The sequence below is a fragment of the Ammospiza caudacuta genome, chromosome 9 (assembly GCF_027887145.1).
Source record: "Ammospiza caudacuta isolate bAmmCau1 chromosome 9, bAmmCau1.pri, whole genome shotgun sequence".
In the NCBI taxonomy this organism is placed as follows: Eukaryota; Metazoa; Chordata; class Aves; order Passeriformes; family Passerellidae; genus Ammospiza; species Ammospiza caudacuta.
Genome location: NC_080601.1, coordinates 6,629,928 through 6,652,002, shown reverse-complemented (window position 1 = coordinate 6,652,002; position 22,075 = coordinate 6,629,928). Strand labels below are relative to the sequence as shown.

Here is a 22,075-nt window from a genome sequence, read left to right as displayed (position 1 = left end):
TCAAAATCAGTTAAACTTAAACCTAAGATGCTGCGAATTGAGGTACAGCTCCCTAAAAGCAGAGAGGACGCCATTATCCCTGTAGATTAATTAGACAGAATTAAATTAAACAGAACAAGAGTAAACGAGGCGAGTAAAGCAGAACTAACCCAGCTCTCGGGTCAGGGGATAAGAGCCGGTTACAGGGATTTAATCGCGTTGTGTCCCACCGGTGTCCGGCCGGGACCGGTGCCCAGGAATACCGGCAATGCCGGGAACCATCTCCCGTCGGGGACAGGGGGTGACCGGGCCGTCCCGGGGCCCTGCTCGGTGCTGGAGGCAGCACGGGCGGCAGGCCCGGGAGCGGGGCCGGGGGATCGCGACCGGGACCGCGCTGGGGCTCGGGGCCGCGCCGGGCACCGGGGCAGCGGCGGCCACTCACGGCTGCACCGATTTCCGCGCGTATCGCGATATCACCCTCAGCGCCGCCGCCCCGCCGCCGCCATCGCGCCGCTCCTCCCCGGGGGCGGAGCGCTTTGGGCCCCGGCGCGATGGAGGCGCTGCTGCGGCCGGCGCTGCCCGAGGTCGCGGTGCGCTCCCGCCTGTTGGCGGCGGCGGCGGCGGGCCCGGGCGGCGAGGCGCTGCTGCGGCGCTGCGCTGAGCTGGCCCTGGTGCGCTTGGCCCCGCTCCTGGCCGCCTGCGTGTGGCAGCGGCAGCCGTTCCGCCTGCGCTGCGTGCCGGGCCGCGGTGAGCCGGGAGCGGGCCGGGAGGCGCGGCGGGAGGAGCGCCCGGAGCCGGGGAGACTGGGAGGGAGATCCGGCGGCCGGGAAGCGGGAGAGTGTGTGGGGGATCTGGCGGCAAGGAAGCGGGGGTGTGTGAGGGGGATCCGGGAGCGTGTGAGGGGGATCTGGAGGTCGTAATCGAGGAGCATCTGAAGGGGAACCCGGGAGCGTGTGAGGGGGACCCGGCGGCCGGGAACCGAGGGCATGTGAGGGAGAATCGGGAGAGTGTGAGGGACACCTGGCGGCCGGAATCGGAATCTTTTGAGGGTAATCCGGCGTCCGGGAACCGGCAGTGTGTGAGGGGGAGCTGGGCGGTGTGAGGAAGACCCGGTGTCCGGGAACCCGGAGCCTGTGAGGGGGACCCGGCGGACTCGAACCGGGAACGAGTGAGGGAGAACCGAGGCCATGTGAGGGGCTCACGGCGCCGAGAATCGGGATCTTTGGAGGAGAGACCGGCGGCCGGGAACCGAGGGCGTGTGAGGGGACCCGGCGGGCTCGAACCGGGAGCGTGTGAGGGGGACCCGGCGGCTTCCCCGACTCTCGGTGTCACAGCACGGGTTAACCCAGTGAGGCATCTGGTGCCGCCTCCCTGCTGCAGCCGGGCCGTCCCCGAGCACAGGACACAAGATTCTGTCAGCAGGGTCTGGGATATCCGCAGTGAGGGAGACTCCGCAGCCCGTGTGGACAATCTGTTCCCGGGCACGGCGTTGCTGAGCCGCCTCTCCTCTCTGTGCCCTGTGCAGGTGTGCCTGGCTGTGGCAAGGGTGTTGGAACCAGGTGTTGATCCATAAGGTCCCATCTAACCTAAGCCTTTCTATGGGTTTGTGAATATTAAAAAAACCCCAGCAGACATGGATTCAGAAGTGTCCCTGAGGGTAGGGAATGCTCAGGGCTGGAGTGTGGCTGTCTGTGTAAGGACACAGGCTTTGTTTAGTACAGGTGAAATAATGAGCAGACACCTTCACCCGAATATGGATGGCTGCTAATGGCAATGAATTAAAATGGAACTAATTTATTTGGTTATTAGCAAAAAATTGTTCAATTATTTTCCCCTACTCCAAGATTCTTAAAAGGGCTGGAACACAACACTAAAATGGATTGCAAGTGTGTACTTGGAGCGGCAGCCTCATACTTTGTTATTGTTTGAGGGAAAAGAGTGAGGGAGTTGAGAACGTTGCATTCAGGGCTTTTCTTAGGATCAGGAACCAGCAGAGGTCGCCTGTAGCACCTGAAATGCTGCTTTTTAATGCCTGGGATGTTCTGAGGCACTTAGGATATCTTAATTCTCCTAAAGCACTTCTCCAGTTGAAGAGAAACGTGGTGTTATTGTTGTTAAGGAAACAAGATATATTTGATGAAACGTGTTGCAATTCAAATGGGGATTTTCCAGAATATCAAGGATTTTTCCTAATGCATTTAGAATGACTAAAGTTTATATTTGCTTGGGGATTTCAATTTGGAACAAGCGTTGTATAGCCTGAAAAGCAATTTATCAGAAAAATCTTTCTAAGATGTATTTTGAATGCAGTCTCAGGCACTGCCTGTAATATGGGTGCCTTCAAAGGCACTCTGGTGACCTGGAGGGAGTTTGCTGGCTGTCCCCAGCCCAGTCCCGCTGCAGGGAGTGTTTGTTTCTGCTCTGGCTGTTGCAGGTGACTTTCACTCGGTGTTTGTATGCACAGCTGGTGCAGCAGCAGTTTGTTCCAGACAGACGCAGTGGATACACCCTGCCCGCCCCAGCTCATCCTCAGTACAGAGCCTGCGAGCTGGGCATGAAGCTGGGAATGGTTCCTGGGGCATTTTGGCCTTGGCTCATGCATGTGCAGGGAATGGGTCCTTGTCTGGAGGTTGCCTGCTTGTCCAGAGAAATGTGAGCAAAGTCTGTCCCACCTTGAGAACCTCTTGTTGTTGCATCTTTTGTCTGCAGGCTCATGGCTTTGAAATGTTGTGCTCCAAGAGCAGCAAAGTGGCTCCTGATGCCAAGAGAAACGTGTTAAGGGGTCCTCTGTGGAGAGATTCCTCAGGAGCTTGAAGGAGAAGGATTATTTCAAGGTCTGTGAGTATTTCAGTGTCTGTGGCTTTTAAACATTGCAGGGAAAATACATTTTAACCCTTGAACTGGTGTAAGGAGCTTGAATCCTTATCTCTGTGGGAAATGAATTAATGTGTTTAAAGGGGACATGTGCAGGTTGTTCTCCTTTGAAAGGAATTTATTTTGGAAATTAAAAAGGAAAAAGCAAGATGTGGGGATTGATTCATTCATCTAAAGCAAGGGGAGAAATACACTTGAGTGAAGAAAACCCCCATATGTGATTGTGTGAGGTGTAACTGATTTCACTGGTTTCCATTTCATTTCCACCCCTCTAGAATTCAATATTCTTCAAGATCCATACATAACACCATAGACCTATCTGGGCCCATGCAAGTGTAATTTTTATGTGTGTGTGGTTTTTGTGGGTTCTGGTGAGGTTCTGTGGGTTTTTTTTTTAAAGATGCCTTTGAGTACTTCTCTGAAGTTAATAAATTGGACATAAATTGACTGCCTACTTGAAGGTTATAATATTGGACAACTTTATTGAGATTCTTAGGTTAATATCCTTTAATATGCTTCAAACACAGGAGTGCCCCTTGGCTGTATTGAGTTCCAAGTGTAGATGGCCAAGAGGTTTTAGTTGTTCTGGTTCTCTCAGCATTTCTGTGTGACCAACAGTCACCCTTAGGAAGCCTGGAATTGTTTGGGTTCATGGCTGTGACTTGCATTCAATAGGGAGAAATGGAAGGATCAGCCAAGTACCTGGAGCTGTTGCACATGGCAGAAGATCACTTCCAGCAATCTGTTGCAGTGCCAGAAAGGTGAGAGCTGCTTGAAATTCATGAGTGTCATATACCCTACAAATCCTGTAAGTGACCTTTGAAATCCTTGTCACAAACACCTGAACCCTTTTCTCCACTGCACATTGAACATGGGAGCTGTGGCCAGGACATACAAGTACTAATTCCTCTGGAATGCTCCAGTGGGAGAAGTTCTGGCTTGAGTAACTCTTTTATCTTGGTTTTGTGAAATGCTGAGCTCTTCCAAGTGGATTCCAAGTGGTGACTGCAAAGCAATTTTTGCTTGGTTGACTGTAGAAAGTGTAGAAAAGTTTCATTGAAAAGCAGTGCCAGTGAATAATGAATACAGGGTAATCTGTCTCCTTTGCTCAAGGAGCTGGCTGTGGATTTCTCTGGAAGATCAAATCCAAAAACTAAATCACTACAGAAATATCTGAGGCTTTGGCAGCCCATAATATCTTGACTGTTATTTTTTTGAGTTTCCAGTCTGTGGTGTTTGGGATCTGGTAATCTTAATATTTACCAAGGCAAATGAAATGTAAAGGAAAAGAGCCTTGGCCAATGCTCTTGGTAGTGCTCTGGTACTTCCCCAGATTCATTGCCCTTTTTGATGTGTTTGCACAGAAGGAAAAATGAAGAATTCAAGTGAAAACCTGAATGCAGAGCATGTGATCCCATTGAATCCATTTCAGTAAATTGAGTTTGGTTTTTCTTCCAGCTGTGATGAAGTGAGCCCAGGTGATGAAATCCTGCACTACTACAGACAACCCCCATTGATCTGAAGGAATTGGAGAGAGAAGCAGCTTGTCTTCCTGCAGAGGATGGTGAGCTGGATGGGGAATTATTCCTATTACAGATGGTTATTTGTGGGGGGAGAGGGGCAATGCTGACAGCTGTGAAGGGAGAGCAAATCCAGCCTTCCTTAAGACTAAACACTGGATTGGCTCTCCCAGTTTAGAGTGAGCCTTTCCTCCTCCACTGAGTGGCCAAAGGCTTCCCAGTGACTGAATGGTCTCTCTGAGTTTGAGCTCTGCAAAGCAGAGTTTGTAAGTAGTGACAAGAAATCTGCACTCAGTTCTTCTCAGCCTCTCTGTGCCTTTGCTGTGTGTGAGCCAGGACCAGCACAAGAGCTGAACTGCAGAACTGAGCTGCAGGATGGTTGCAGCCCTGTCAGTCAGCTGGTTTGGGCCTGTGGGCCAGCAGGCTTGTACAGAGTAACAGATCTGTGCTGTGTCCTTTCAGATGACAGCTGGCTGGATATGACACCAGGTGCTCTGGATCAGATGCTGAAGGAGACAAGAAATGAGTCCCTTCCTTCCCCAAATGAGGAGGAGCAAAACTATGACTTGGAAACAGTTGCTGAGAGCATGAAGGCTTTTGTGTCCAAAGTGTCCACGCAGGAAGGAGCAGAAATGCCATGGTAGTAGCACCTGGAGTTTGGCTCTGGTGTGGAATGTTGCACTGTGCTGCAGCCCTGTGCTTGGTTCTGTGATGCAGAGAATCAGAGTTTGAAGGTGCTGTGCTGAGCAGGGCCTGAAGCAAAGGCAGAGCAGTGACCCTGTACTTGCTTTAAATCAGCTTGGTGCCACTCTGGCACTGGTGCAGGTTCAAGTGCTGCAAGCTGAGCTGCTCTCTGTCCCTCAGTTGGGTTTTGTGGTCTTCACAATTTTTCTCTTTTTCTGCCAAGAATTCTTCCACTCACTGTTTGGTGTCTAATGCACACAGGCTTCAAACTTCTGCGGATTTTTAAATTCAAATGTCCCAACTTCAATCCTGTCTTGAGAGACATCATTATGGCTTGTGCCTGTGTCAGGCTTAGGCAAGCATAGAAGCTTTATTTCTTTAAAAATATTTTTATATTTCAGGTCATCTGATGAATCCCAAGTTACCTTTGATGTGGATTCTTTTACCAAAGCCCTGGACAGAATTTTAGGTGAGATTGCTTCTTTCTTTGAAACAAAAGCCAGCACTGATTTCTTTGCTGTTGTACTGACACCAAATCATGTGCAGGGGCAGACTCGGAGGAGCTGGATTCTGATGATGTGGATGAAGAGGAGGAGTTTGGTTTCTCAGATGAGGATGATGAAGAGCTGGATGCTGGGAATGGAAGGCAGGAGCAGAAGGTGTCTCCTGAGGAGCTCGTGGGCAGTCTCAAGGCGTACATGGAGGAGATGGACCGTGAGCTGGCACAGAGCAACGTTGGGAAAAGTTTCAGCAGCCACAAGAGAGGGGTGAGTGTGCCTTGAGCTCTGATTTGCAGCAGTAATTTCCAAGCAGGAAATGTGCTGCAAGTGGCCATTCTGAGTAATGGGATTGGAACCTTCCCACGTGCAAGCAAAGTGTGCTGGACCTGCACCATCATACATTTTTTATAAACTGAAACTTACCTAAGCTTGGAATTTGCCCATCTTTTCCAAGGCTTAGTTTTAGTTTGCCCATCTTTTCTCTGTTTTTGGTAGTAGGGCAAGCAGCTGCAGCTTCACTTGTGAGTTCCTGTAGTAGCTTTCTCCCATAGGAAGCTGAGCCAGGACTCAGCAACACTTTGTGTCCTTCTCTTGCAACTTAATGTGGGTAATGGACAGTGGTGATTTCCAGCTGGCATGAGCATTTGGTGTCTGAATTCCTGTCTGTCAGGACTCAGGAGTGTACTGGACTTTGTTGGCTGCACAATTGCTGTTTCTTTTCTCCTGTGGTTTGCCTTTTTTTTTTTTTCCCTTAAATCTGCTCATGCAATTTGATAAAGCTTTCTCTTTGTACTCCCTGCAGGCAAGTTCTGTTGGAGCAGCCCCATGTGAGAGTGCTGGCCCTGACTGTGGAGCTGAGGCTGCTGAGCTGGCAGCCCTGGATGTGGACATGAACCTGGTGGCAAAGCTGCTCGAGTCCTACAGTGCCCAGGCTGGCCTGGCAGGACCCACCTCGAGCATTTTACAGAGCCTGGGGGTGAATTTACCTGAGAGCACAGAGCTCACTGGCAGCTGAGCAAGGCAGGGAGAGCCTTGGCACCAGACATGGCTGCTGGGGAGATGGAGCACAGACACACGAGCAGGATGGGGGAGAAGAGGCCAAAGGTTTGAATTTGGAGCATCCTGTTCATTATGTGTCACTTCAGCAGAGTGAATTCACCTGCAAAAGCTTCTGTTTGCACACTGTCTTGGGTGGAAATGAGATTTTCCCTGTGCTGACACAATTTTAGAAAACTGAAAAATTATGTCAAATGAATGACCGAAATCTCTGCCCATTTTCTTTTATTACAACACCTCTCTTCCATTTTTTCATTCAGTGCTCCAATTTGCCATTTCTAAAATGTCCTTTTACCCATTGCTGAGTGGGTTCAATATCTGGGCAGCAGTTCTTGTTCTGAAAATGCTGCTGCCTTCAGGTGTAGGTGGGGAAATACCACACTGCAGGAAGAGTAATTGGATGAAATTTGTAAATATTGGCCAGAAGTATTTTTAAATTTTATTTCAATAAAAACAAAAATACAACTTGATTACTGATTTTTTTAAGGTATAACTTCCTCAGTGCAGTATCAGTTCTTGGAATGAAATTATTTTTGTAATTGTTCATTTTCTGAATGAATTCCATTACTGCTGAGTGTTGATATACAGCTACTGCTGGCATGATGTGAGCCCAGGCTGAGCAGTTTGGGGTTTTTTCAGTGCAAATGTGGCTGGAAGGCATGCAGCATGATGCTTTCATGTGGGATGAAAAATCTGTTTTATATATGACTACTTTAGTTTCAACAAGACAAATTTGAAATAAAATAGATAGAAAGTCTTGATACCCAGACACCAACAGTGCAGTCCTGCTGAGTCCAAATCAGCTTCTTAATTTCTCTTTATTTCATTTTCATTCAGCTATTAATGAGCTGTCCTGCACTGATGTTGTGTAATTTCCTTTGTCAGCAGTTCAGGGAGAGCACTGGCAGGTTGGACAGGGATTAGAGATGGACAGCAAGAGCTGGGAAGTGTGAAGAAGGTTCTGCTAAATTTCAAGGAATTTGGACTGCTGAGAGGTGAGAGACTGAGACAAATCTGTGGTGGAAAAATGGGGTTAACAGAGGCTTTTTTAATTGAGACAAGGCTAATGAGCAGTTAGTGGTGGAAAACAGAGGTACTTGAACCTTGGGAAGGGTTGGTGTTTGACCAGGAAAGGTGATTTACTCTGAAAATACATAAAATTCTCTACTGATGAGTAGCTAGATCAAGTTTAGATACTTTAAAACATAATTGAGTTGAAGAACATGATCACATTGAGCTGCTGTGTGGCCTGTGCTATAGAAAAGGTCCAAATAGATGGAGGGACTCCCTTAGTGCATGAGGAGAACTCCTAAGCTGGGTTCAGAACAAAGCTGCTCTTTTGCAAACACTCCAGCTGCTGTTGCTGCTTGGATAATCTGACTTTTCCAACAGTGGGGCTGGGATTTCTCTGGGGCTCTGCTCATCCCAACTCTTCCCATTTGTTCAGCAGCTTCCCAGGGGAGCCCTGCAAGGCTCTGGGAGTGCTCCCAGCAGAGTTTGCCATGGCAGAAGAAGCATTTCCATGCTGCCTCTTCCTCTGCTTTGAGGTAACACACCAGGCATCTCCACTTTCAATTCTGAGAGTGTTTTTAGTGAAGGAAGCCCGATGGAATTAATTAGGGCAGACAAGTGGTGTGTGGTTCCCTTTCAATGGATTTCTGTCCAAGTGTATTCTGGAGTTGTTTAACTGGTTAATTTTCCCTTATAGTCTGTGTTTCACCTGGGGGAATCCCCATTCACCTGCAATGCTGAGGGCATCAATGGAAAGGAACCCTGCCTTGGCCATTATTTCAGGGCTATCAATGGATGGGGAATCCCCATTTTCTTGCTGAAATAGATCAGGGAACACACTTTGTGATGGGATTTTATAGGTTTGAAATGAGAGCAAACCTTCAGTTTTCATCATCTTTAAATTGACAAGGAATCTCTGTTGTGCTTTATTTTTAGGGTTGAAATTGGTAGAAACCCCCACTGATTCCTTTGAGGCATTTATAACGTGGGGCCAAAAAAAGGCTGAAAAAAAAGAGGCAAAAATGGCCAGCAAAAAAAAAAAAAATAAAGGTGCAAAAAATGTGGTAGAAAATGAGTGGAAAAGAAGGTCTCAAAAACAGGTGACAAAAACAGGGCAGAAGAAAAAAATGGAGGGGGAAAAAACGGGCAAAAATTGGGGAAAAAAAGCAGCAAAAAACGGGGGGAATGCAGAAAACAGGAAAAAAGGCAGCAAAAATGGGGGGGGGAATGGGCAGCAGGAAAAGAGGGAAAGAGTGCAAAATTAGAGACATCATAATTGTGAAAACGTGGTGTTTAAGAAGCAGGAAAGGTCTAGAAAGGTGAGGAGAAAAGGGTGCAAAACATGCGAGGAAAAAGGATGGGAAATATTAGGGGAAAAGAGCAGGAGCCCCAGAGACACCCCCAGAGCTCAGGCCCCCCTCCCCAATGCCACAGACACCCCCAGGTACCCCCAAGAGAGCCCCTGCAAACCCCACAGACCCCTGGGCCTGGGTTCCTGCAGGAACACTGGGGAACAACTGGGCTCCTTGCAGCGGGATGGAAACAACGGCCAGGGCTGGGAATGTGTGCCCACTGTGCTGCCAGGCTGGCAATCAGCTGGGTGGGGCCGTGCCATGGCAAAGGCTCCTGAACAGCTGCCAGGTTTGTGGGCTGCAGCTGGAGCTGAGAAGCAAAGGGATTAGTCCAGGCAGGAGAACATCCCATCGTGGGGCGCTGCTGCAAAGTGGGCATGTTTGGAACAGAGCCTCTCCTTCAGCAGGCCAACGCTGCCAGATGGAAATTGCCAAGGGCACGAGGCTGGCAAGTGAAGAGCAGAGCTGCTGTGAAGGGAAAGCTCAGTTCATTCAGAGAGATCACACAGGTCACTTGAGTGCAGGTAGGAAACAGAAAATGAGAGATTTCCAGGAAAGCCTTTGTAGTTTGGTGGGGCCAAGGAGTCATGATACCCAGTGGCTGCAGGGAGGGTGATCCAAATTAGTTCTGAGCAGATTTTATTTTTATTTTAATTGGTGAGGGTCATTAACCTTAGCTGCAGTTTTAAGGCCAAACAGTTTTGGAATCTATTCTAGTTTAATCTAGCTGTCCTCCAGGCTGCATACTCACAGCAGCCATATTGAACTGTCATATGATGTGTGAATTTTTAGTCCCTATTCAAATGTCATCCTTCCTGGGTTTTCAGCTTCTTTTTAACATGCTAGTAAATCTTCTGTGACCCTCTGCAGTATTTCCATGGGTAAACCCACTGAAGAGCACAAGCTAAAGGATGCTACCTCCAGCTGAGCACAGGGAGCAGTGGGAAAGGATGTTCTATCAGCATTTTCTGTCCCTGTGCTGATACTGTTCTCCCTGGGAGGGAGCTGGGAAATCCCTATTTCTGCTCCTGTGCTCTTCCTGATGTGTGTCACAGCTGATGACAATCCCATTTTCCCCCTGTAACGATGATTCTGGACATCTCTGAGCGTACCTGCTGGCCTTGGAAATGCCACTGATGGTTATTGAGGAGAAGGCAAGTCCCAGCATTTCTGTGTGGGAACGGAAACGTGTGGCCGTCCCTCAGTGCAGCTCTTTTGGTGACAGCAGTCAGTGGCCATTCCTGGTGCAGTTCTGTTATCATTTTGTCTTATACCATTCTATTTTATTCCCTTCACACTTCCCACCCTTTTATGTGCTTTACTTTTTAACCAGCACTGCCCCAATGGTCCCTGGGTGCAGCTCCTTTAGAGAACAGGGCCTGTCCCAACAGGCAGCTGCTGCAGCCAGGGCAGGGGCAGGGCAAGGCACATCACAGCACTGGTGGTGCTCAGACTGTTGGCTTTTGCAGTGCAGGCAGATCAAATGAATCCCAATTGTCAGAGATTTCTACCATCTGCTACTTCTCCCCTTTTTTCCTGCATGGATTTGACAGCTCTTCCTTTCCTCGCACGGAGCTGGAAAGCAAAATGCCAACCCGACCCATGGCCACCCCACCACCTTGTCCCCCTTTCCCTCCCCGTTACTTGGCACCACTTTCTCCCTCCTCCTTCTGTCCCTGCCAGCTCCAGCAAAGCCATTTCCCCCACTGGCACCAGCTGCCTCCTGTCCCTCGCTCCCATTTTGCCCACTCTGAACTCCTGGAGCCGCCTGCCCGTGGAGCTGCAGCCGCCGTGGGGCCGGGCAATGGTGCAGGGAATGCTAGCAGGGATTCTTGGGCTGGGCTGGGCCAGGCCAGGTGCCCGGGGCCAGCAAAAGCGCTCTGAGCCTCTGCTCCTGCCCCTGGGCAGGCAACAGAACACAGCAGGAAAGGCTCGGGGCTCTCAAGAAAGGCAGCCAGAGATCTCTCACCCATCATGGGCAGAAGAGGCCCAGAGTGGGGAAATGAAATTTCATTGAATTTATTATCAATCAGAACAAGGAAATGAGATGTTCCCCAAATCCCAAAAATGACCTTCTCCACACTGTTCTCTCCTTCCTGGGCTTCGCTTTGTCCCCTGGTCCCCCCTCCCTCCTCCCCACACAGTGGCACAGAAGGATGGGGGGGTTATAGTCACATCATGTCACTGCTTCTCCCTCCGAGAGACAAATCCTTATCCTGCTCCAGCCTGGCATTCCTCCCACAGGAGGACAGTCAGATTCTTTACAGCAGACATACAGATAAAGAGACAACAGACTATTCTCCACAGTCAGGTGCCTGGTGCCAAAAGTGGGATTCCTGCTCAGCACATGTCAGCAGTTCTTCCTCCTCTTCCAAAGACAGTTCAAAACTCTCCCATTCCGGCCAGTTGGTGATGATTTCCAAGAGCCCAGGCTGATTTGGATTCCCCACTGGAGCTTGTTGTGTCATGAGGGCAATGACCTCACTGCAGGCAGCATCGGTGGCAGGATGGATTGCAGACTATTCCTTTGCAGCCCCAGCCCAGCGCTGGCACTGGGGATGAAGAGGCACTGAGGTGACCCTGAGAGGAAGTGCAAGGCACAGGGCGCAGCTGAGGAAGGACAGCGCTGTGCTGGGCTCAGAGGTGAAGCTGGCACTGCCCAGCGTGGAGAAGGTCCTTTGTGCAGCCCCTGTTACAGGGGAGCTTGGGCCTTGCTGCAGACATACTGCCGCTCATTGGAGCAGTTGTCACTCTTGAATCTTTCATCAGCCAGGTACACACACTCGGAATTGTGAAAAACAGGAACCCTGCAGGGAGGAGCAGAGGCAGCGCTGGCTGCCAGGGGAAGCCCTTGTGCCCCTGTGCCCCCAGGCCCTGCCCGGCTCCCCGGCACTCACCGCGAGCTGTAGCTGCTGCCGTCCCCCCAGTGCAGGCGCTCGCCCCGTCTGCGCAGCCCGAGCCAGAAATCGCCGTTCCCGCGGAGGCGGAAGAGCAAATCCTGCCCAGGAGAGAGGAGTGGGAGCTGCCCCGGCCCCTCGGGGGGACACGTGCCCGGGGCTGCCCCCGCACGCCGGGGCTCCTTCCCTGCAAGGCCCCGGCCCAGGGCTGCAGCCCCGGCCCTGCGAGCACCGAGCCCGGCCCAGGAGCGCCCCCAGGCTGCCCTCAGCCACCCCACAGCGCCCGCAGCCCCTCACTCACCATGGCCTCCTCATCCTGGGCAATGGCCAGGGAGGCATTGAGCTCGGAGCACCGTTCCTGACCCTGCCGCCAGGTGCAGGAATCCCGTGAGAAGTAGTAGCAGACCCCCTTGTACCCAACCCACTCGAAAGGACAGCACTGCAAATTTGCAGGTGTGACTGGAACCTGTGGTGCTGCAGGGGGAAGAGGAGAAGCTCTGAGGATTCCCCTGTGCAGGGAGCAGGGAGCCCGCTCTGCCCCGAGGGGCTGGGCCCAGGCTGCTGCCCCTCCCTTACCTGGCTGCACAGCCAAGGCCGCCCCCAAAGCCAGCACCAGCACCAGGAGCAGCAGAATCAGCACCGCCGTGCCCACGGGATGGCACCTGAACCGTTCACCTGGAGCAGGAAAGAGCTGCTGGCTGCCAGAAGCAGAGCCGGCCCCGCAATCTGCTCAGCCCACGGCCAGGGAGCAGAGCAGGGAGCCCTGAGGCAGTGTGGGCCTCCCTCAGCTGGCAGCCAGAGAGCCAAGAGCCTGGCCACAGGCAGGGACACAGCTGTGGGCACAGGCAGGGACACAGCTGTGGGCACAGGCTGCAGCAGGAGAACTGCACAGCCTTGGGGGCAGCTGGGGCTCTTGCTTCCAGCCACGGATGGGGCCCAGCAGAGCACGAGGCCTCTTCCAGACATCGGGAAACAGCCACACACCTGCCAGCCCTGGCCTTGCGAGGGGATACGGGCCCCTGTCTAGAGGGCACCAGGGTGGCCCTGCATTCACCCAGGAATCTTCTGAGGTTCCTTCTCTGTTCATTGCCCGTTGCTGCTGTGCCCTGGGGAGCCAGGGGCTCCCTCACACTCCCATCCCTGGTGCAGAATCCATTCTCCACATCTGCACTGTGGCATCCCCCTGCTTATGCCAAGAGGCTTCTTGGGTTCTAGGCAAGTGTGGAAGTGCGGCTGCTGGTTCCTCCTGGAGATGCTCATTCTCAACTCCTCTCATGGAGCAGAAGTCTCTCTTCTGCTCAGAGGTGTCATCTCTGTGGCTGGAAGAAGCAGCACCTTGCTCTCGAGACATCAGGACTGCTGGCAGATCCTTTGGGAGCTCGGCCTCGGGAACAGCTTTGCAGCCGCGCTGATGGCACCCTGAAAGGGACACGATGAGAGGTCGCTGCTGGTGCCGGCCGTGCGGGGGCTCAGGAGGGCGGTGGCAGCTGTGGCTGCGCTGTCGCCGCTGCCCAGAGGTGCGGCAGCAGGTGCGGAGACAAGCGCAGCCTCCGGGAGCTCTGCGGTGGCCGCAGCCGCGGCCCCTGTGGCTCTGCAGCCGCTGCAGCCCAGCTCCGTGCCGGGCCGGGCGCTGAGAGCGCCTGCGAGCTGCCGGCTGCTGCTGGCCCGGGGCAGCTGCGGCTCGGAGTCCGCCTGCCGAGGGGCGAGAAGCAGCAGCCCCGGGCTGCTCACCATTGTGCCCCGCATGATTCCCTGCCCCGGCGCCTCGGAGCCCGGGCACACCGAGCGCCGGCACGGCCGCTGCGCCTCCCTGCCTGTGGGAAAAATTGCCAGGTAATTTTGGCTTTCACATTTATGTATTAGTCTCTGCATGTTTTAGTGATTTTAACTATTTAGATATAGTATCAATTATACCTCTTTTTACATGGATATATCAACTTAATGTTTATTATGCATTGTATTGCTCATAGAAATAGTCGTGAAATGAATATAATACCTATGTATCACTTATGGAAATAAACGTGTGCAGACTGTACTCTGTTATAGACCTTGGCATACATGTGATGTGAAAAAGGCTTTTGTGTAACTAAAATCAGTGTAAGGCCACGGAAGGCCATCCACTGTCCGACCCATCCAATTGTTATAAATTGTAAGATGATTGGCTCTCGCAATTAAAAGATAACTATTGTACAAAAATAAGAAGAGCTTTAATGGTGTATAGTTATGTTATTGTAGTTTACATGTCCTCTGCTCTCCCCACAGTTCCCTTCGCACCCCATCTGACAGCCTGGGGTGTCTAGGACAGATAGAGAGGAGGCTGCACATGTGCCCCTGGCATGGGGCAGGTGGGAATGGAAAAGCTTGGTGCTTAGGGGGTGGGCATGGCAACACCTGACCCCCAGTCCCGTTAAGAGAAAGCAGTCTGCAGTGATAAATGGCAAAGAAGAGCTGGCAGACAGACTTTGGGAGAGGCCAGGGCTGACTGATGCCACCACCAGGGGTATGAATCACTGAGCATCTCTCTTGATGATGAACTGGCCATGTGGTCTCCACGTGGGGGAGCTCCCAGCGCTGCAGCTTGCTCCTTATGTAGTCCTTGGTTGCATTTTTGTTAAGGTTTAATAAACCTTTTTAAATTTTCAAAGTGAGCAGTAGTTTCTCCCACAAGTGATAAGATAACCGGCACACAAACCAGAGCACTGGAGGACAATCCTAGAATACCATGTTAAAATAAGGGAGTACAGCTACAGCTAAAATCTTATCAGAGGATGTGGAACTGCAGGATGGAGGCACCAGAAGAAATAAAACACATTGACCCGACACCCAGTATGTCATTCAGATAAACCAGAGCGTGAACAAGTCAGAAAAAGGAGTTCCAGAAACATCAGAAACTTCGAAAGAATGGCTGCATAATGCATGAAAGACACGAATATGCAAGTGTCTTAGCGTAGTAACACTATAAATATAACATTGAATGTATATCCTGGTGTGTTTTGTGGCTGTTTGCTAGAAGTACCTAGCGCTGGAAATATTGTCCTTTTGTATTCTATTATTATAATAATAATAATTATTATTATTAAATTTTCAGAAACACTAAGCAGTGATTTCTGTTTTTCAGTGAACGGGGGAAGCCGGCACCAGGAACGCGCCAGAACCCGCCCGCCCCTACCTGCAGCCCTCTCTGCCCGCAGCGAGTCCCGAGCTGGGGCAGCACCGACCGCGGCTCCCACCTGGGCTGGAGCCGCCTCCGCGCTCCGCCATCTCCTCATCGGGCTCCGGACGCCGCCGCCGCTCCGGGATGTCACGAACGGGCCGCCTCTAGTGCGGTGCGGGCCGGGGTAACGGAGCGGCTGCCGGTGCCCCATACTCGAAATGACCGCTCTTCGCGGGCTTTCGGCCGGTTTGGCCCATCAGCGTTCGGGAGCGCAGCCAATCGCGGCTCGGGAGCGCTGCTCGAATCCGCTGCTCGGGGCGGTGCCGCCCCTTTCTTACACCCCGACCCCGCCCCGGCCCCGGCCCCTCCCCTCAGCGCTCCCCGCCACCTTCTCGGGATCGGTTCCTTCACCGTTCCGCCGCCTCCCGTCGCTGCCGGCCCGGATTGCGGGATGTGAACCCGAGTCCCTTTGGCCCGGCTGAGCGCAGTGCAAACCCCCTGCGGTGGCGGCAGGCGCGGGGCTGCCCCGCCTCACCCCGAGCCCCGGGCGGGTCCCAGCTCGGCTCTCCCCGCTCGGCTTTGCCCTCGCTGCCGCCGGCGCTTTCCCCGCTCCCGGGGCTCGGCTTTGCCCGGCGGCTCCGCTTGGCCCCGGGCGAACTCACTCCCCCCGTGGCTCCCCAGCCCTGCGGCGGGGCGACCCCCCGGCATTTGCCGAAGGGCTCTGACTGCCCCTGGCTACTGAAGCCTCACGGAACGTGTCCTAGAATGCCGTAAACATGTGCTGAAATGCTTATTTGAAGGTAATCTTGTGTTTTTCGTGAACTCTGGTTTCTCTGAGAATTGTTACTGGAGAGATTCAAAGCAGTAAATGGAGTGCCTCATTACTGTTCCTGTTATGTGCAATATAACGCAATCGAATTTCTTTAACAGAAATGCTGATAACATTTAGCATATGCTATTACACTAAATACGATCTCGAGAAGCTCCTGCTTTGTTGGACAGTTTGCCAAAATCTATCTTGATATTCCTTTAGGTACAATTGCACTTTAAAAGTTCTTAGTAAATTTATGGTTCCTTAAAATTTGTGGCTACCATGAGTTTTCCTCAATGTGAAATTACATAGGGTCAATATATTTGTCACACTTTTCTAATCCCTCCAGTAATTCCATCAGGCAGCTGTTTCAACCACTTCACATTTTCAGTGCCTTTTGGTATTATTAGCATCAGAATAAGTTACATATTGTAGTACCCAGAACATTTAAGGATATTGTTAGTCCGGATATGTTTTATTTTAATAGGATTGCAGAGTCGGCAAGATTGAGCAAAGCCATGTCTGAGTAATATTAAACTATGTTTTATTACTCTATTGAGTTAATTTTGTAAAGAGTCATTCATGTCGAGGTGGATTTCTGTCAGGTTTGTGTTGCTGAGCTTTGATGAGGTCAAGTTTCAGTCTCCTTCACTTTAAGCCATTTCATGTTCTATTCCAGTTTTATTTAGATCAATTTTTATTCAGTATTAAAGATGTAACTATAATGCATCAGTAGCATAACTATAAATCTCTAATTCTACTGAGGTGACACTGAATTACTCTGAAATTTATTTTTAGGCCCTAAGTTAATTTTGTTTAAGTATGTTTGTCTGCAGTGCAAGATGTGGTTATTTTCTTCTAGAGATAAGACAGATCCCACTGAAACAGCTGTGATGAAACACTGATAAACACCTGCTTTTGGATAGAAGAAGATACAGTTTGTTGGGCCCTTGATCCTCTCACTGATTGCACAGGTGTCAGTGCTGCACTGCCTGACAGGATCATTGATTGTGATCTCTTCTGCTTTATCTCCCACAGATAACACAGGAGAGTGGGTGGTTGTTCCACATTATGGCCGTTATCCATTGTAAGCTGTTCAGTGTTTCATTGTATGGATACAGGAATGCTGGAAGAATATTGTCTCCAATTCCTGAGACAGTCACTGCTGATAGATTGGTTCCATCAGGTGGATTCACTCATTTTCATAACAGGAATTATTCATAAGACACCATTACCTTATTTATAACTGGCTTTTCATGAACTTTGACATATCTCTGTGTGACTATCCACAAGACACGGTGTCACTTTGGGCTCTCTCTGTTTTGCTCTCCAGCTGCAGGTGCATCTCTTTGAACAGGCTGTCTGCAGCCGTTCCCTGCACTGCCTGCTCAGCCTTTAGTCCCTTCTCTTGTTCCAGCAGGGTTGCTGTGCCTTCACCCAGGGCTGTCTCATGGTTTTCCTGTGTTTTCAGAGTTCCAGGATGAGATCTCTGGGCTCTGTCAAAAGCCTCATCTGAGCTGAGGTCCTGTGGTCTTTCCTGACCCTTTTGTGCCACATCCTCATGGCACAGGGCTGTGACCTGCTGAGGGCAAGGCTGCTCCTGCTCTGTGGCAATCACACACAGCCCCAGGTATGCTCACAGGAGCACTCCAGCAGTTTGCTGTGTTTGGGGCATCTCACAGCTGCTATTATTGAGAGATTTGTTTTTGAGGTATGTGAGGGAGACCCTCCCACTGAGGGACTGGGCTCTGGCCAGGCCCTGGCTCTACCTGGTCAGAAAATTGCCAACAAACCCAGATGATTTTTGCCTCAAAACTATATTCAAGTCTCTTGGACTTGGCAATTTGACCCTATGCCAATAGGAGAGCTGGATCTATTTTTAAAGTGATCTTGGACACCTTTCCTGGGAATGGCTCTGCAGGTCCTCACTGAAATGAGATTTGTCAGCTGCTGCAGGCTCTGGGTGATGGTGCAGTATTTAAGACATTGATAATCATCCAATTTCACAAGTGTTACTAATTAAATGAAATATCTGACTTATTCTTGATTACTGTCAGTTTCTTGTTTCACTGCATGTATTGTTTTGTTTTGTTTTGCTGTTCCCTTCACGATCATAGCAAGAGACATGCTTGTTATCTTTAAAACAGAAAGTGCAACTGGCTCCTAAAGAATGTCTGGATAATGCAATATATTATACTAAGATATTTTAAAGGCTTTTCTGTGTCACAGTGAGGGTGGCTGTGACAAACCTCTCTGGTTCCCTGACTTCAGGCCAGGGTGGTGGAAATGAAAAGGAGCGGGTTTGATGGAGCTGCCTGGAAAGAACTTTCATAAATGGTATGAAAGCAACAAAAGGTGAGAAGCCATGCACAATAAGAGGGGCAGAATCCAGAGACCCCAAACAAAGGGGAAGCAACAATAGATATACTCAGGGTGGAACATTCTAGAGCTGTAACCACATGGGGAAAAGAAGTAAGCACCAGGGGAGTAGAACTTGTGCAGCTTAACATAAAAACACCAATGGCTCATGGGGGAGCTCTTAGGCTGGCCCTGAATTAAACAAATGATTCCCCGGGCTGGAAACCAATGCCTGGCTCTTTTGGGGTAAAATCCAGCTGAGTCTGAGTCCCAGCTGGGCCAAGCCCCACACATGAGGATCTCCAGGTGAGTGTGCAATGGCAAGGCCTGGCTGATCGATGGACTGAGGCAGAAGGGGTGCATGTGTTTTATCATCAGCAGCTTTAAAGGGGTCACCTGCTCACCTGCTCAGGCATCGATGGCCTCCGAGCAAGCGAGGCCCAGGGAGAAGAGAGGTGACCTTGTCCCCACTCAGCCTTGGTGGCCAGGACAGGGACAGAGGCAGGACTGCCAGCCCATGGCTGTGCCTGGAGACTCAGGGAGGAAACTGAACAGAGGCCTTCTGTGCTACAGTATTTACCACCCTGATGTTGTGTTGTACCAGCCCTCTTCAGCTATTCCTGCTCCAGGCTTCCAGAAAGACATTCAGTGATGCCAAGGCCAACATTCCCAGCTGCTGGGCTTCCTCCTGCCAGGGCAGCACAGCCCCTGGGTTCCAGCCACAGGGACTTTAGAACTATGGTCATTTATTTCCATTCCCTAAGAGACATTGGACATGATCTTTGTGTTCTCCCATGCTGCAAGACCCTTTGTCAGTGGCATGATTGGACTTGAGAATACAAAATTGGAGTACGGATTGACTGTAACCTGTCTTTCATGTGTCTTATCCTGCACCTAATACATAACCAGTAATAACCTTAAAAAGATTGTAATCTCACAGGAGCAAACTGTTGCAACATGAGAATACGTAAGCTTTTTGTTTTTCAACAAAAAGAAAGGGGAATTCCTGCATATGGCTAGAAAGGCTGTAAAAGAAAAGCGTTATAGTATCATGGTTTAGGCCTGCTGATGGAACTCTCACAGTGGCTCCCTCGGCGATCTCAGCGCAGGGGGAACAGGGGGAAGCGGGCACAAGGAACTCGCCAGAACCCCCTCGGCGCCTCCGAGCTCCGCGGCCGCCTCGCCGGGCTCCGGGTGCCGCCGCCGCTCCCGGGCAGGCACAGCGGGCACGGCCGGGGTCGCCGCAGGACAGAGCCGATGTTGGTGTGGGAGGGGTTGGGACCAGTCAGCGGCCAGGGAAAGCGGCAACCGCGGCCAGGAGGGGAAGGAAGGGAGAGGTCATTCCATGAGCCAGGTCAAGTGAGGTGACATCCCAGCGCCTCCCCGTAAAAGCCGTGGTTACAATGAACCGCAGTTTCTGGCAGGAGCTTCTGGGGCTCAGTCATGGCAGGGATTCTTGGGCTGGGCTGGGCCGGGCCAGGTGCCAGCAAAGCGCTCTGTGCCTCTGCTCCTGCCCCTGGGCAGGCAACAGAACACAGCAGGAAAGGCTCGAGGATCGGCAAAGGTCAGGCCGAGATCACTCACCGGTCACTGGAATAATGGACATGACTGGGGGGAATTCTTTGAATTTATTATGACACAAATCGTGGCAAGAGAAGGAGCGGTGAAGCAGCAGGGTTCAGCCTCGGAAGCAGGACTGTGCCCTCGGCCCCCGGCAGCCGCAGCAGGGGATAAAGGATCCCCGGGCCGAGCAGCGGCTCTGCCCCAGCACGGGGATGTGTCCGGAGCCCCCGCTCCGGGCCGGGCTCGCAGGGCCGAGCGCGGAGCAGGCGCTGAGCTGCTCCTGGAGCTTCCAGCGCTGCTGGATCCGGCGGGCGCGGCACAGGCACTGCCGGGGGCATCGCTCGGTGCCTGGCGGCGTTTGCCGTCCCCAGGGAGAAACTGAGCCCGGCCCGCAGCGCCAGCTCATCCTCACCCTTCTATTGCAATTGCTCCATGGTTAAACCAAGGGGAAACTCCCTCTTGTCGCCACTTCAAAGACTGGAATGAAGGGGAGAATGGAGGTTTCCTCTTGATTTAGATCCCTAATTGATGCACACGGAGGGTCTGCCCTCAGTTTAATCCCAAACCAAAAGTGCTACAAAGAGTTGTAGTAGATGACTTGCTAAATTTAGAGCAAGAGCTACAGATAATTGTAGAAAAAGTGCAGAAACTGTTAATGTGTAAAGATTGTATGTATATGAAGATCAAGCATGGAGGAAAAGAAAGGAGTAGAGAGAGAGAAGTTTTTAAAACATTGAGAAAAACACAGAAGGCTGCTAACAGCAAAGGATCCACAAAAGCATTGAGACATCAGGGTAATCTAAATTCTATCCCAATAACTCGAGACCCACCTGTTTCTATTGCCATGAGAAGGGACACCTCTGGAAATTTTGCAGGAAAAGGAAGCAGGATGTAAAGAGCTTTCAGGAGGAGTAGGGGTGTCAGGGACTGTATTTAATGAGGACTGAAACATCAAAAGAGCCCTTGATGAAATTAAGACTTTGTCCTCACAATCAGGAAATATTTTTAGTAGATAGAGGACCCTCTAGGACCATAAGAAAGTTACCCCAAGGATGCAAATTAAGTTGGGAATACATCTCAGTAATTGGAGTTGGGGGAGAACCGTTCCCAGTCCCTGTGATTAAAAAAGTACAAATTGAATCAGATTAAAAATTTGGGGTAAATGACTTATTGTTATTACCAGAGGCTGGAAATAATTTGTTAGGAAGGGATTTAATAATAGCCCTAGAAATTAGGATAAACCCCCCTCCTCCCCAATGAAAGAAAATTTGTAATCTGGAGATGTGTGACACTGTATGGTATTTTGGTGAAACAAGAGAGTAAAATTTTCAGTCCATTAGTTGAAATACAGAATAATCTCCCCTGAATTAGTGCTGAGAATGACAAATATAAAAAGCCCCGCTCAGTTTCTCTATGGGGTTCCAGGGCAAGAACTGATGCATGACTGCACAGAGGTCACAGAGCTACAAACAAAAAATGTGTCCAGATCTAAGAGAACAGGAGTTACAAAGAGGAGAAAAATTATTTATAGAAGGATCATCTCGAGAGAGAAATGGGAAAAGAAAATCTGGGAATTCTGTAATTAGTGGAGAAAAACTAGAAGGAAAAGAATCTGGTCCCCTTAGCCCATCCTGGGCTTGCATTATTCTCTGTGTTGCTATTAAAGATTGGGAAGGGATCATTTACACAGACTTGAAATATGCTTTTGGAGTAGTACACACTTCTAGAAAAATTTGGAAAGAAAGGGGACTTAGGAACATTCAAGGAGAGGGATTAATACACCAGGGATTGCTTATCTTCACTGTGCTTTTTATGATACCCTTGGCAACTGGCAAAAACCATAAAACTGCATGGAACAAAGTTAAGAAATAGGAAGGGAACAAGCAATGCACAAATAAGTGATGATAAAACAAGCAGTGCAAGAGCAAACAATGAGAAAACAAATTGAGCAAAAACAAAATCCAAATAACTCAGAGCCCTGTGACAATCACTTTATGTAGGTCGGGGACAAGAGGGACCCTGTGTTAGTGGCACATTCATGTGTTAGTGCTGCCTGTCACAATGGCAGCAGCTTCACAGGTGTGTCTGTTAAAAATAGAAAAATGTGCTGGGTAAGGAAAAATTAAGGATTCAATGGATGAGCTCCTTATCCTTATAGCAATCAAATTTGTCCTCAATAGGAAAAATTTCTTTGTATTGAGAAAGATGAAAATGGAAATGACCCAAATATAAATATAAGAAGTGTAGCATTAAAGGAGAAAATAGAAGAACAACAAAAGAAAACAAAAATTGATATAAAAAGAGGTCACAGGAAAA

General features: G+C 50.3%; 1 pseudogene; it reads left to right on the top strand.

The window, feature by feature from the left end:
* Positions 1 to 530: 530 nt before the first annotated feature.
* Positions 531 to 7,027, top strand: LOC131561396 (protein ecdysoneless homolog; annotated as a pseudogene).
* Positions 7,028 to 22,075: the final 15,048 nt, after the last annotated feature.